This window comes from Arvicanthis niloticus, chromosome 2 (assembly GCF_011762505.2).
Source record: "Arvicanthis niloticus isolate mArvNil1 chromosome 2, mArvNil1.pat.X, whole genome shotgun sequence".
Lineage (NCBI taxonomy): Eukaryota > Metazoa > Chordata > Mammalia > Rodentia > Muridae > Arvicanthis > Arvicanthis niloticus.
In genome coordinates this window covers 79,290,754-79,305,179 of record NC_047659.1, presented here as the reverse complement: position 1 = coordinate 79,305,179, position 14,426 = coordinate 79,290,754, and positions in this window count along the sequence as shown.

The window sequence follows — 14,426 nt, the reverse complement described above, 5'->3', positions numbered from 1 at the left end:
AGTGGGTCCAGGTTACATTAATACCATGGGTGGGGCAGACGGGCAAGATTTTACTGAAGTGGAAGTAGCAGACAAAAGCTGTTAGGATGAGCAGCCTGTTGCTTCAGCTACTTCTCTAGGACATTCTGTTGTAGGTAGCGTGTGAAGACATGCTTGGCAAATAGGCAGTAGCAACAATGCTTTAAATCACTCGATAGATTAAGGATTGATAAATCCTTGGGCTTTGCCTTATACTACTTCAGTAAGTGTTCCTACCGTTTATATGGAGACATCTAGTTAAGTAGATTATATAACACACACAAATCTCTGGAGAACAGCAGCTGATACAGTAACCCAATTAACATCTATCCCAAAATAGTTCCTAGTAAGACCTTAGCTTAAAATGTAAGTAAAAATAAACCCTTACTAGATTTTCTTTTATACAACTATGTAGGAAGCACAGCCTAGGGTAAGCATTGGAGGAATCGGGACTGTTAAACTCACAAGCCTGCTTTCTTCTGGTTATCTGGAACGTGGCAGTGGAAGCAGTTGAAAACAGCTGTGATCCTTTGTACCCCATTGGGAGCCAGCCTCCACCTGGAGCCCCCCAAAATGCTGAGAAGTGTTCAGGCCTTAAACCTGGGCTTGGTCAGTAACTAAAACTCATCCTTATGGAAGAGGCGCCATGCACTTTGCACCCTCCATCATTGTACTCCGTTCTTAGGCCTCCAAGTTCCTCCTCTCTAGGTCCTAGCCCTGAGCACTTTGCTACTCAGTAGATCTCATTCTTACAGCAGAGGCCTTGGGTACTTTGCTCTATTGAGGTGTTTTGGAAGAGGATTTCCATGTAGTCGTCTCTGAAGCTCTGATATGAGAATTGTCACAAGGTGACTTTTCCCCTGAAGTTTTACTTTAAAACTGTAGTGTGTAAGTAAACAGTACTACAGGATCACATTCTTTAGAGCTTTGACCCTTTAAAACAGTTCCTCATGTAGTGACCCCCTAGCCATACATTTATTTTGATTATGAATCATAATGTAAATTATTTGCTATGCCGGATACATGATAGACCCACAAGTTAAGAACCACCGCTCTAGAAGTTTTGATCCAGTCTGACTGACCAAGTCTGGCTGTTCCAAGTTTCCATTTTTACCTCTTCAAGATTCCTGTATACCTGTGCACTGTGATACCTGCAGGCATCCCCCTACCCCAAACACAGCTGCATCTGGGTTTATGAAGTGGAAAGATTTTGACTCTTCTCTTACATTGAGAAAGAGTTGCCAGGCAGGAAGTCAGGGATCGGGGATTTCAGCCAAGTCCCTATATCTCACCCTCTTAATTTTGCATAATACGGGAAAACGCCTTTCCTGTACTGGGTCAAAAAGAAAGGCTTGACCTACATGCCCTAGCTTAAAAATTGTCTGCTTTAGAAAAGGGGGCGGGGAGGGGGGGAGGACGGGGAATCCCTGAGAATTGCAGTTTCTTAAAATGCCCACCAGGTGGGGATGGAGAGGAGGCTCAGAATTTGGGAACAGGTAATGATTTTCATCACTCACATAGCAACTCACAACTGTCTGTAACTCAAGTTTTATGGGTCCAGAAGAGAACATCAGATCCCCAGGAACTGGAATTGCAGATAATAGTGAATCGCCATGTGGGTGTTGGAAACCCTGGGTCTCTGGAATAGCAACAAACAATATTATCTGCTGAGCCATTGCTCCAGCCCTATCAGGCTTGTTTTGCTTTTACATGGGTTTTAGGGATTGACCTCAGATCTCCCCTGCCCCTTTTTTATTTAACTTTATCTTGACCACATCAGCTGTAGTTCAGTGGTGGTTTCCAGGCCTAGTGTCAATCTCTTCCGTGTTAACACGGAAGAGAAGCCATGGTTCCGCTCTCAGCCCATATGAGTTCCACTCTCAGCTCAGATGAGTTCTCTTTAGTCCATCTAGCATGCATTACAAAGGCCTGGCCCTGGAAGGGTATAACACCAATCACCACTTGAAGCCATGGTGAACTTTCTAAAAGTGAACACGTGACAAGCCGGTGCGGCTCAGAGACAATGAATTGTCGGTCTTCTGGCTAAATGCTCTTTTTCCAAAAAGGGTTGTTTAGCTTCCACAATTCCGGGCCTTGCATTGGCTAAAACTCATTTCTAAGTCAGATGAGCAGCAGTGTTTTAATAGTTCAGGCTGATTAATTAGCTTCTCGGGCAATTAAAAGTATATCATTTGCTCCAGTTTGTGATTTATAACACAGTTCTAGAAAATTACATTTAAGCATCAACAGCTCATGTTCTTTCCTCTGTCCTTGCCACAGGTCCTTGAAATAATACAGATGAAAGCAGTGGGGAGCAAGAAAAACAAGATAGGCCAGGTTGAGTGTCTGGATGCAGCTGTCTGAAGCTAAGCCCTGGCACTGTTGTGTGGCCCACTCACTGGCTCCTTTTTCACCTTGGCCATCCAGCATTTGAATACAAGGTACTGGCAGGAGGAAAGCCAATTCTGAGAATTCTCATCAAGCTCAAGAGTAGAGTGGCCTGCTTAGAACCCACACCCTTTGATGGCATTCATATATTTTAGGAAAGGAAAGCACACAGCCGTGACATTCCACCCAAGTCTTCATTCTTACCCTACATCTTGGCGAAATCTTCTCCAGTTCAGTCTTAGTTTGTCCTCCTGTATGCAAATGCAGCGTGGCCTGGAGTCATTTACCCTAAATGACTGTAACACTGCAACAATATTAAGACACCTGCAACAAAGCTATCTATTCTCGGTATTTTTGCTGGTCTTGCTTCTGAAGCACTGGGCAGATCTGAAATTGTCTGCATACTCACTCACGGCATTCTCTCCATAACCCTGTGCTTCACAGCTAAAGCTCAGTCCTAAGTCGAATGAGCAGGAATGTTTGATGGCTCGGTCTGAATTAATTAACTTCTCCGGAAACTAATCATGTATAATGGACTCAAGTTTCTGATCTATGATCTAAGGCCAGCAAAACTAATGTCAGTCTCATCAGTTCACGTTCCTCTTGCCTCTGTCTCTACAGCTGCTTAGGTATGTGACATTGACAATGGCAATCTGAAGATGTGGATCTCACCAAACCAAAGGGAACCCTGCAAAGTGCAACATCTTATATGTCCTTTTCCAATAATAATACCACCAAAGAGTCAAACGTATAGTTGATGGTGTCTTAGAAAACAGGCCATACTTAATATCCATGGTAGGGATATTTATGTTTTAGTCTTCTAGAATCCTGATGTGTTTTTACACGCCACCCCCCCCCCCATTTCAGTTTTGAGATTAAAGCAACAACACAAACACAATTCTTATCCCAAAGGAAGTAAGAGATGGTTTATTCTAGAGCCAAGAATGGATGACCATGACCCAGGAACTCAGATTTAGATGACCCCAAACTCCAGGTTTGAACAGTTTTATGAAGCTTTTATAGAAACCGACAAAGAAAATCATAAACTGCTTTTCAAATCACTGGTAGAAACATTAGGTAAGTCGTTTGCAGCAAAGCTGAGGAGCCTCTCCAGGCTTCAGAGGAGACCCAATGACGATCCTAGCCTCTGGATCGGGCTGATTGTAGTGAGGGATCTGTTTGTACATCCAGACAGCACTTACTCACCTAATGCTAACAAGAATGTTAGGTAGCACACACACAGGTAGGCAGTAAATCACTAAGGGGCTAGGATAGCCCAAGATGGTTTGGCCCGGCTCCAGCAACATTCCAGCCTTTCCAACCTTTCGGCAGTCTCTGATGCTCTCGTCATTCAGTCTTTGGAATGTTTAATTTGAGCATGGCTCTTCAGGAACAACAGCTAACAGTGTGGACTACCTTCAGCATGAATTTCATAAATTCATGTATTTCTGCAGTTTCTCTTCCAAAGCAATTTTCGGAAGATAACATTGTGTAGTAGTAGCTGAATAATCACTCTGCTGCGGTAGTTGATTAAATAAGCTCTTAACTCCCAGGAGGCATAGGTGTGCCTTCCCAGCCACCTGCCCAAAGTTCTGGATTCTCAATTGAAAGACACACACACACACACACACACACACACACACACACACACGCACGCACGCACTAGTAACCTTATATTAAATATGCCTTCAACAGCTCAATGACTGGGCCACTTCGATCCTCCATGTTGCTAGTACGCTTTCCCCTCCGGTATTCCTGAATTATTACTTACTAAAATCTACATTCCATCTTTGCTACCTTAGCCACCTAGAGCCGCTAGTCCCTGGCTCTTACATGACTGTAGCCGGGCAGGGGTGGCGCACGCCTTTAATCCCAGCACTTGGGAGGCAGAGGCAGGCGGATTTCTGAGTTCGAGGCCAGCCTGGTCTACAGAGTGAGTTCCAGGACAGCCAGGGCTACACAGAGAAACCCTGTCTCCAAAAACAAAAAACAAAAAAACAAAAACAACAACAACAAAAAACAAAAACAAAACAACAACAACAAAAAAAAACATGAATGTATACTTTCTCTCCTGCAGCTCTCAAACCTGATCCTCCAACGTCCGTCCCCAGCATGGCGGTACTAACGCCTTCTTTTTCCCATGGTTCCCTTGCCCAGGAAGGCTAAAGTCCCGCCTCTGTCTTTCTGCCCAACCATTGGCCACTTTATTTAATTAGAACCAACTGGGGGCAGGGACCCTCAGCGTCTCACAGGCTGGATTCTCGTGCAATTTGGGAACTCATAATGCAAGCATTAAACCAAATCAACAACATCATTGATTTCATTTATAAAAAAAAAAAAAGTCATTTTAAAATTTGGATGAACTTAAATAAATTCTCTAGTATAACTTTTCAATCATGGAAAATGTAATTAAACACAAAGCAGGAGAGTTCGAAAAATAATGTCTTAGACTATCCAGGCTTCTATAACAAAGTATCTTGAACCAAGAAGGATACAAACAGGAAAGTTTCTTTCTCAGAGTTTGGGTGTCTGGTTAACTCAAGACTGAAAGGCTGGCAGTCCGTGGGGATGCTCTTCTGGGGCATATATAACCATCTCTAGTTTTGCTATAGTTTTTCAGAGTGGAAGAGGTAGGGGCATCTCTAGAAAGACATTTTTAAAAGTCCCTAATCCCACTGGAGAGGACCTCACCTTCTGATACTGCCATAGGAGATCAGGTCTCAACACATGAATTTAAGGGATCATAGCATTCAATCCATGATGCTTTCTCATCATGAACTTTTATGCTTCAAGATTTAATTTGCTTTTGTAGACCTAACACTGAAGTGCCAATGCTTACATACTGAGTCTAATTTAGTCATATACTACCTTTTATAAATACATCTTAATTTATTTGGGTCACTAAAGCAAAAGAAAACATCTATACCATAGATTGAGCTGCTAATAAAGAATTGAAATTGTTTCTCACTGTTCTGGAGACCAGGATGTCCAAGACCAAGGCACCAGCAGATGCTGTGTGTGATGGAGGACCACGCCCCTGTGTCGGTCATTGTCTTCTTAGTGCATATGGGAGTAGAGTGAGGAGTTCCTCTGTGGCCTCCTTTATAGAGACACATTCATGACTTGTCACCTCCGAAATGCAGAGGTGAGAGTTTCCCCATGTGAGCCCGAGGAGGGGACATGAGCATTCAGCACAGTCACAGATCCTAGTCATTTCCCCACCCACTTTCACAGTAACCGTCTTTCACAGTAACCGACTTTCACAGTAACAGGTTTTCAGATGAGGAAATCAAGGCTCACAGAGTTGAGAGAGGGCTGAAGAGCCAATAAAAGTGCTCACCATGTAAACATGAAGACCTGAATATGATGCCCAGAACACCATTAAATAAGCAAATAAATCCCAATGTAGTATTACCCACTTCTATTCTCATGGCCGAGGAAGAGACAGATATAGAGGGTGCCACCAGCCAGCCCAGCCTGTTTTGGTTGCGTTCCAGGCCAAGAAAGAGACTGTGTGTCAAACCTACCTATCTATCTATCTATCTATCTATCTATCTATCTATCTATCTATCTCACACAGACACACAGACACACAGACACACAGACACACACACACACACACACACACAGTGAGAGAGAGACAGAGAGAGAGAGAGAGAGAGAGAGAGAGAGAGAGAGAGAGAGAGAGAGAGAGAGAACACTTGCCAAGGCCATCTGGCTTACAATTTAAAAAGAAGGCAATAAAACGGGCTTCGTTTTGCTCCGCAGCATCACTGTTCACCAGCACAGGCTGTGCCCTTTCTTCACTCACCCTGTACGTGGAAGTTCTTTGTACTTGTTTGGAGCTATTTCATTCTGATGACTTAGGTACTCCCAAGGTAGGACTACTTCCGGTCAGCACTGTGCTTCTTTCTGTCCTCGTCATTTATCCACCGCCACAAAAGTAATCGGAACGTTATGTTTCTCTGCTTGTCCTGAGGATTCACACTAAAGAATACATGTTAGTAGTTATTCAGCATGGGCTGAACATCTTTTTATTTTTCTTCTGCTTTAAATCTATCGCCGTTGCAGAGTACCAATCTTTCCAGTAGAGGGCGATGTTTCATTACAAACCTACACTACTTTGGCAAAGTATAGATTTAGAAGTCATTTTACTTATGGTGAGTCAGAGTATCATTTCCTTTAAATGCTTTAGAGGGAATGGTGTTCCTTCTAAATATTATGTGGAAAGGGAGAAGGGTCCCTTTTCTTACTTACATCATTTCTACATGAGCTGTTCTTTCAACTGGAAAAGCCAAATATTTAACTGAAGCAAGAACCAATTCATTGTTTAAGGAGGGAATCCTCCAGAGCAGTGGTTCTCAACCTGTGGGTCGTGACCTTTAGCACACCTCTATCTCCAGAAAATAGTTACGTTGCAATTCATAACAGTAGCAAAATTACAGATATGAAGTAGCAACGAAAATAATTTTATGACTGGGGGGCTCACCACAACATGAGGAACTGTATTAGGTCACAGCATTGAGTCACAGCATTAGGGAGGCTGAGAACTACTGCCCTAGAGGACAGAATCAAATGAGGCTGAATTTGAATACTGTATCTGCAGCTCTGGGCTTTGGCTTCAGACAACTTACTTGGTTTCTAGAGGTCTCAAATTTCTTGCTTGAAAACTGTAACTAGCAATAACTTCACTGAAGAGACAATGTGGAGGGGAACTGTATCCCATTAGGGAACACAAGCAGACACTCAGTAAACTGGAAATTCTTCTTCAGTAGAAACAAATTTTTAGGTAAAATACAGGGCCCTCAGTTAAATGTGACTTTCATTAACTAAAAGAATTGTTTAGTATGTTTCAAGCAATGTTTAGGTTCACATACAATGATAAAGACAAAAAACTTATGCTTATCTGAAATTCAAAGTTACCTGGCTATCAAGTTTCCTAAATTGATAACCTAACACTGAGAATTTATGCACAAAAGGGGCAAAGGTCATATAGCTTTAAAAAAAAAAACCTAGAGACTTCACTCTGAGCATTTTAGAATGCCAATACTTAAGAATTTGGTGTTTCTATAATCTGGGGAAATTAATACAGGTGATATTTTAAAGTTTTGAATATGGTGCCATCCTAAGCAAAGTTAAATAGCATTGTCCTTTAAAGTGAGTCTTGGTCACTTCACTGCCCAGTACAGTAAACATAGCATTGGCCCATGTAAGTATGCAGCTCTTGTATTTTGTTGAGTGAAAACCTTTCAAAGTGTTAAACTCAGTCAGATTTAGGAGAGAAAAAAACATGATGCCAGAGATGAACCAGACCGTGGGATCTGGCGGGGACACACTCACACCTCCACTCTCTTTTCTCCCACACCCACCCCACCCTACTCCACCCCGGTCACTAATAAGAGTAATCTACCCCTTCCTTTGAGAAGGAAAAGTGGGTTTGACCAGAAGTGACTGTGGTTTGGGAAAACAAAAAAAATAAAAGAAAGTGTCTGCAGGGCTCTCTCTTGTTTTCTCCAGCTGATGGGGTGTCTGCTGCTGCGGTGCACTCACTGCAGCCTTGGGAAGGGCAGTGTCCCCTGTAGCTGGGACCCTGCTGGGGCAGAAGGGAAAATGGGTGCATTTGTGCAGCCAAGACAGGTTTCTTAGAAGTGGGGTGCAACGCATCCCTTCCTTCTGCTTCCTGCAGCCTGCTTCCTGGAAGCCAGGCGAGCCTGAGAGGAAGGAAACTAGACCCTAGACCGGCAATAGTGTTCCTCACCTCTCACTGTGCTGCCTTAACTTTGGTCTGAGACCCACAGGCCAGGCCTGGCTGTCACAACCCCAAGAACCAGATACTATTCAGCAGATTTGTTGGGCACCCTCAGCAATTATTTTTAGAAAAAATTTTATTGGAAAGACTGAAAATAAATACAAATGAACAAGTCTAGAGTTTACCTTCTATCTAAATTGGAGAGTAAAAATAAGCACAACAATAAATGTGTACCTGACAGTCAGTCTGCGCTACCTGGGAGTCAGCTGTTTCTTGGCAAAGAAAAGCTCCATGAACTATCCCCGTCTGCCTTACTCCTCTACAGGCTTAGCAGCATTCTGGCTGGCATTTAGTAGGTGCTTGGTAAATATCTGTTGACTGGGTGAACGAATTTGGGTAGTATGCAGAGACCACACACACCCAGGCTTTTGCATACACATATTTCCAGATTTAGGTGGAATGCACAGGTAATGTGCAGGCCAGCCTGTTTCCTGAGCCTGAGTTCTCCACCTCCAGTCACCCATTTGCCACCAACCAGGAGAGGAAATTGACCCTGCTGGCAGACAGGCTGCTCTGTGTATCACCTGGATGGCATGTCCTTGGAAATAATGACATGAGATGATGTCCCAGGGTCAAAGTTAAGATAGCACCAACACTCCAAAGAACCACTGGTTTAGCAATCTGGTTACTTAGCTGTCAAAAGCTGAACATGTCTCTGTAATTCCCTGGGTTTCTGTCATAGGAAGGATGAATTAGAATTTACTCACCCCAAATCCCTAGATTACAGGCAGATGTATCTCTAGCATCACTTCACAATTGTTCAAGGACATTGATAGTCTCTTACTGTCATCTTACCTGATGAGGTTTCCTCTAAGAAATTATCAGGATTAGCTCTTGAGACTTTCAATTCGATTTCTGTACTGTTTCAGCTTTGTCTCTTTGAAGGGAACCAGTTGCTGATGGTTCTCCAAGGAGCTGTGTTGGGTGAAAAGGCTCACATAGAAATCATGATGGACAACTTCATCCTGGGTAGCTGGAGGGTGTGATGAAGAGTCTGTATCGCTTCCCGTCCACACAGGATGGGGCTGAAGGAGTGGGAGGCTCTTGGAGCAAATGTAGTATACTCTGAATGGAGTCCTGATTCTGTAACATGATGGGCAAGTGACCCACAGCAAAAAGCACTCAGTCTGTCTAGGTCAGTTTGTCATATAAAAGATGACAAGAGACATACCTGCCTTTCAGAAGGTTGTTGGAGGGACCTAGGGAGGCAGTGAAGATTGCCTGGTAAGACTTCCATACAAGCGTTAGAATAAGTAATAATAATGGCCCAGTGACCACCAGTGCTGAACAAGTGTTAGACTCATGGATGAGCGAGGGCTACCTGAACTTACTGTGATTTTTCAAAGCCACTTGAAGAATAAGTGTACATGTTGATAAACCGCTGTTTCAAAATGAGCAATACACAATAAATGTTCCTCTGCCTTCGTGACAAATAGTCAAATCAAAGGACACGGACCACCTGCAGATATATTCTAGTTCAGCTGTGACTTTGGGGAAGGGACTATATCTGTGCTTCGGGATTTCATTTGTGAAAAGTGTTGCTATGCACATCTGGCAGAGTCAAGGACACACATTTGCCATCACCATCTTCCCCTGACTCTCAAAGACCTTTTGTTCTAGAAGAATGAAATGCAGCATTGATGAACATGATGTAGTGAGTGTAATAGGAAATGAAGAGGGTTCTGGGACCAAAGGGTATGGAAGTCATGCTTACTTGGAGGATCAGGGAAGCTTTCAAAATGGCGGATAGCAGTTTTCCAAAGACCAAACATACTAGGTAGAAAAACAAACAAACAAACAAACAAACAAACATGAATAAGTTTGAAAGTAAGGCTTGGTTGGAATTATGCAGCAAAAGTCTGCACTTAGAGACTGAAGGGAGAATGGGGATGAATCCAGAGAGGCAGGTTAGGGTCATGATGTGATGGACCTGGAGTGCCCAGATAAGGACGTGGCAGACCATGAGCAGAAGACACAGATGGATTTTAGGAACTACAGAGGCAGAAGGAGAGCACGGGGCTGGAGGAAACATAGCCAAAAGCACTAAGGAGGTGGGTGGTTTTGATCCCACTCACTCCTCCTGGATCTCCTGCTCCTGCTGGCACAGATGGTCTGGGTGCTACTGACAGCAACATTAGTATAGGCATTATTTTCCCAAGTCTGAAGAAGGAACTGTCAGTTTGTAACATCCTCTTTTTCCTCCTGTTCATATCAGTAGCTAATGGCATTTCCACACAGCTTATCATGTGACACTAGCTCCCCTCCCTGGCCACTCCTCTGCTTTCCTAGTATAAGGGAGGAGAAGGGCTTTGCTAGTGCATCCTTTGTCCTATATTATCCTTGCACGGGAACTGATGGGCTGTGAGACTGCCCCTTTGCCCACCTTCTGGGGTGTGCTTCCTTCAAGGCACACTATGTTTTCATGCCTCATCTGGCACAATAGTTTGATCCCCAGCCCTGGAGAAAAACCACCTTGGCACCCCCCCCCCAAAAAAAAAAAAAAAAAAAAAAACAACTGCACAACTTACTTAGAGCATGACTACAGAGGGCAAATTTGAGGACTCCTCTAGGAAAGAACATCCTCAGAGGGTTTGTGGCTTCAGCCATTCCGTGAACTGGTATCTAAGCTAAGCCTGACCACTTAGTATTGATCTTTGGAATATTCAGATCTGAAACTGAGCAGAAGACCAAGCTCCACTCATTGGCAGGAGTAACAGATTCCAACGCTGGGACCAGGTAGAAGCTGGGTTCCCTGCGTGGAAGGGAAGGTGATCTCCAGATGAAGGAGGTGCATTAGTAACTTTCCTCACTGCAACAAAGACAAAATAGTTGCCGCCAACAACTTAGTAGAAGACTGAGGACTTCCTTGTTTTTTTGGTTTTTTTTGTTTTTTGTTTTTGTTGTTTTTGTTGTTGTTTTTTTTTTTTTTTTTTTTGGTTTTTTTCGAGACAGGGTTTCTCTGTGTAGCCCTGGCTGTCCTGGAACTCACTCTGTAGACCAGGCTGGCTCGAACTCAGAAATCTGCCTGCCTCTGCCTCCCAAGTGCTGGGATTAAAGGCATTTGCCACCACGGCCCAGCTGACTTCCTTGGGATTATAGGTTCAGAGGGAAGAGTCCACTGTGGTAGGAAGATATGGCACCAGAGGTATGAGGCAAGAACTTGGCAGACTCGTGTGGCAGAGCTATTCCCATCATGGTGCATTGGGAAGCAGACTATTGGAGCCTGAAGAAGAAGACACCCGGCCTCTATGTTCCCCTGATGCTGGTAGTCCACAGCTCCAAAGTTTACAGAATCTCCCAAAGTATGGCCACTGGCTGGGGCTAAATGTTTAGACATGTGAGCCTTTGAGAGACATTTTGTATCTCAATTATAACAGAAGTCATGGTTGAACCCCCTGCTCTTTTCTCTGAATACTGGTGCTGCCCTTGCTCTGTGGAAGATATGTGAGATGCTCTCATACCCCCTTTGATTGTTCCTAAGCTATTTCATGTTAAATTTCAGTCCACATGCCCATGTGCTCCTTTGGACTCACCAACCAAACTCCCTCACCCTGCCCACTTCTCAGTGTCTTGGGTTTGAGCAGATAACCTCATTCCTGCTCACTGCTGCAGTCAGCACATACAGTCTGCTGGTCCATTTTCAAAATGTGTGGGTTTTTTTTTTTTTTTTTTCATTTTGAATGATTCATATCAAAAGGCAAGATAGTCAGGCATAAAGAATAGAAAACTTGGGTCCAGATAACCTAACTAACTTGACCAAATACCTTTAGTTATTTTCTGTCAAAGCCTGGACTGACAGAATTTGCTTCAACTGACACCATTTGCTTCTAAATTCTACGTTCTTTTTCTGACACCTCCTTGCATTGGGAAGAAACCCAATGCTTATAATATGGAATATTGAAGAAGATAGTACAGAAGATGATGTGGCCAAGGGTCCCTCACAGGGTCCTCAGAACTCCGGTTAAGCAGCTGTCTGCCTCCTATGATGAAGGGCACCATTCTTGTGTTTGCTGAGATTAGGGGCTATAATATGGGGGCCAGAACTAGAGTGAGCGGTGAAGTGTTAGGCATTGAACAAATCAAGGTAACACTTCCACTCAAGATAGTATAGGGCTTATCTTGGCCTCAGAATGCAGTCAGAGCTGAAACATTCACACAACAGGGGTGTATGACATACTTCATGAAGTCAACACACTTCCTCTAGACTACATTAGATAAGAGCTCTGAGGATTAACAGGTCCATGTGGTCCAGTTTGTCAGGCCTGGCATCTAGACATCACTGTTCTCACACCTCTGTTCAGTGCCTTCATGTCTAATTGGTTTCATTGACTAACCATGCTTTCAAAAAACCTGGTTTTTTTCCTTCACTCAGACATGAAAATCTCCTTAAAAGTAGACTCAGGTGCAAGAAAATTTTTACTGGAAACCTAGTAAGAGCTAATCATATACAAAAATAATAACAGATAGATAGAAAGACAGACACACAAATAAGTACATGAAAACCAATGTTTTGAAACCAAAAGCAGATCGGAGAGATGATCCATTTCCCGTTGGTTTTCTGTCACTTTTGACCAAAGGTCCCAATTACTGTAGCCTCGCTCCTAGGCTACTCTCATCCATCAAGACACATCCATCCTGTTTCTATTCCTTTTGGTGTCTAAAGGTTTATTGAATCAGAAAATAGAAACTGGTGGAACTGGAGTAGCTCTTCCAAGGTCATATGGCTCACGTATGGCTAGAATACAGGTTTTCCAGACCTGCACTGCCCATTCCACCTCACACAGTGACCTACACCAAAACAAAACGTTTCCGTCCCAGCTATGAAGAAGTTTTAACACTAAGTGTTTCATGGATGTATGAAACATTGGCCATTTGTGAGTACTTTTGAACCTATTACTTTAATATTCACTCAACAAATGTCCTGAGTAAACCGCATATATCATTGAGATAAAACAAAGAGGCATAGAAAACTGAGTAAATTATATCTACAGTCAAGATAATAAATAAGGCCTAGAAAGGTTGTGTCTTACATGAAAAAACACACTCAGAGTGTGCATAGTACATTGTTCTCCATTTCCACTCTCATGAGATTGCCCTCTAGACCGTAATAGTCAGATTAAAAGGAGCACCCATAAAGCTAAGAATAACAGCTCAAAGCTTCTTGCTGAACCACACTGTGTGGGATACAGCATTGATTTAAAAAAATAAGCAATAAATGAAAGTTTAACTAAATCATACCATTGAAGATTGGTAAATTTAGTGCCAACCACTGGGGTCAAATGATAAATCCAAATTTATATTATCCTGCCACTAAGTATTTGGAAGAATAAATAAAAATAAGATTTTGCTTTTATTGTTTCTGTTTTTCCTACTTCTTAGTTAGGGTTTCATTGCTGTAAAGAGACAACATGGCCATAACAACTCTTATAAAGGAAAATATTTAATTGGGGTTGGCTTACAGATTTAGAGGTTTATCATCACAGTAGGAAGCATGGTAGTGTGCAGACAGACATGTGCTATGGTAATTTAGGAATCCCCTCTACTCCTTGTGTGCTTGTCACTACCACCCCAATACTCTGGATTCTCAAATGAAAGACACACACACACACACACACACACACACACACCTTTATTTTTAATATGCCCTAAGCAGCTCATTGGCTGGGTCGCTCCCAAACTCTCATGTTGTTAATGCCTCTCTTCTGATACTCCTGAAGTATTATTTACTTCTGAATTATTATCGATATTATATCTCTGCTACCCCCGACCCAATGGGAAGGGGTCCCTTGGGGTCACTCTTTCCAGGCTCTTATACTCTGTCTTCTGCAGCTCTACTCCTCCAGCATGGTGATTCTGAAACCTTCTTCCTGTAGTCCCTTGCCCAAGAAAACCTAAAGTCCTGCCTCTGTCTACCTGCCCAGCCATTGGCTGCCAGAAACTTTATTTACTAATTAGAGCCAACTTGGGGCAGAGACCCACAGCATCTTACATGTAGATGTGTGAATTTCTGTGTAATTTGGGAACTCAATTGACATAGTATAAGCAATAAACCAGATCCATAACAGACAAGACATGGTGCTGGAAAAGTCAAGAGTTCTACATCTTGATCTGCAGGCAACAGAAAGAGAGACTGTGTGCCACACTGAACAGAGCCATTGCTATTCAAATCACCACACCTATCAAATAGCATGACAAGACAAATACAACTAGA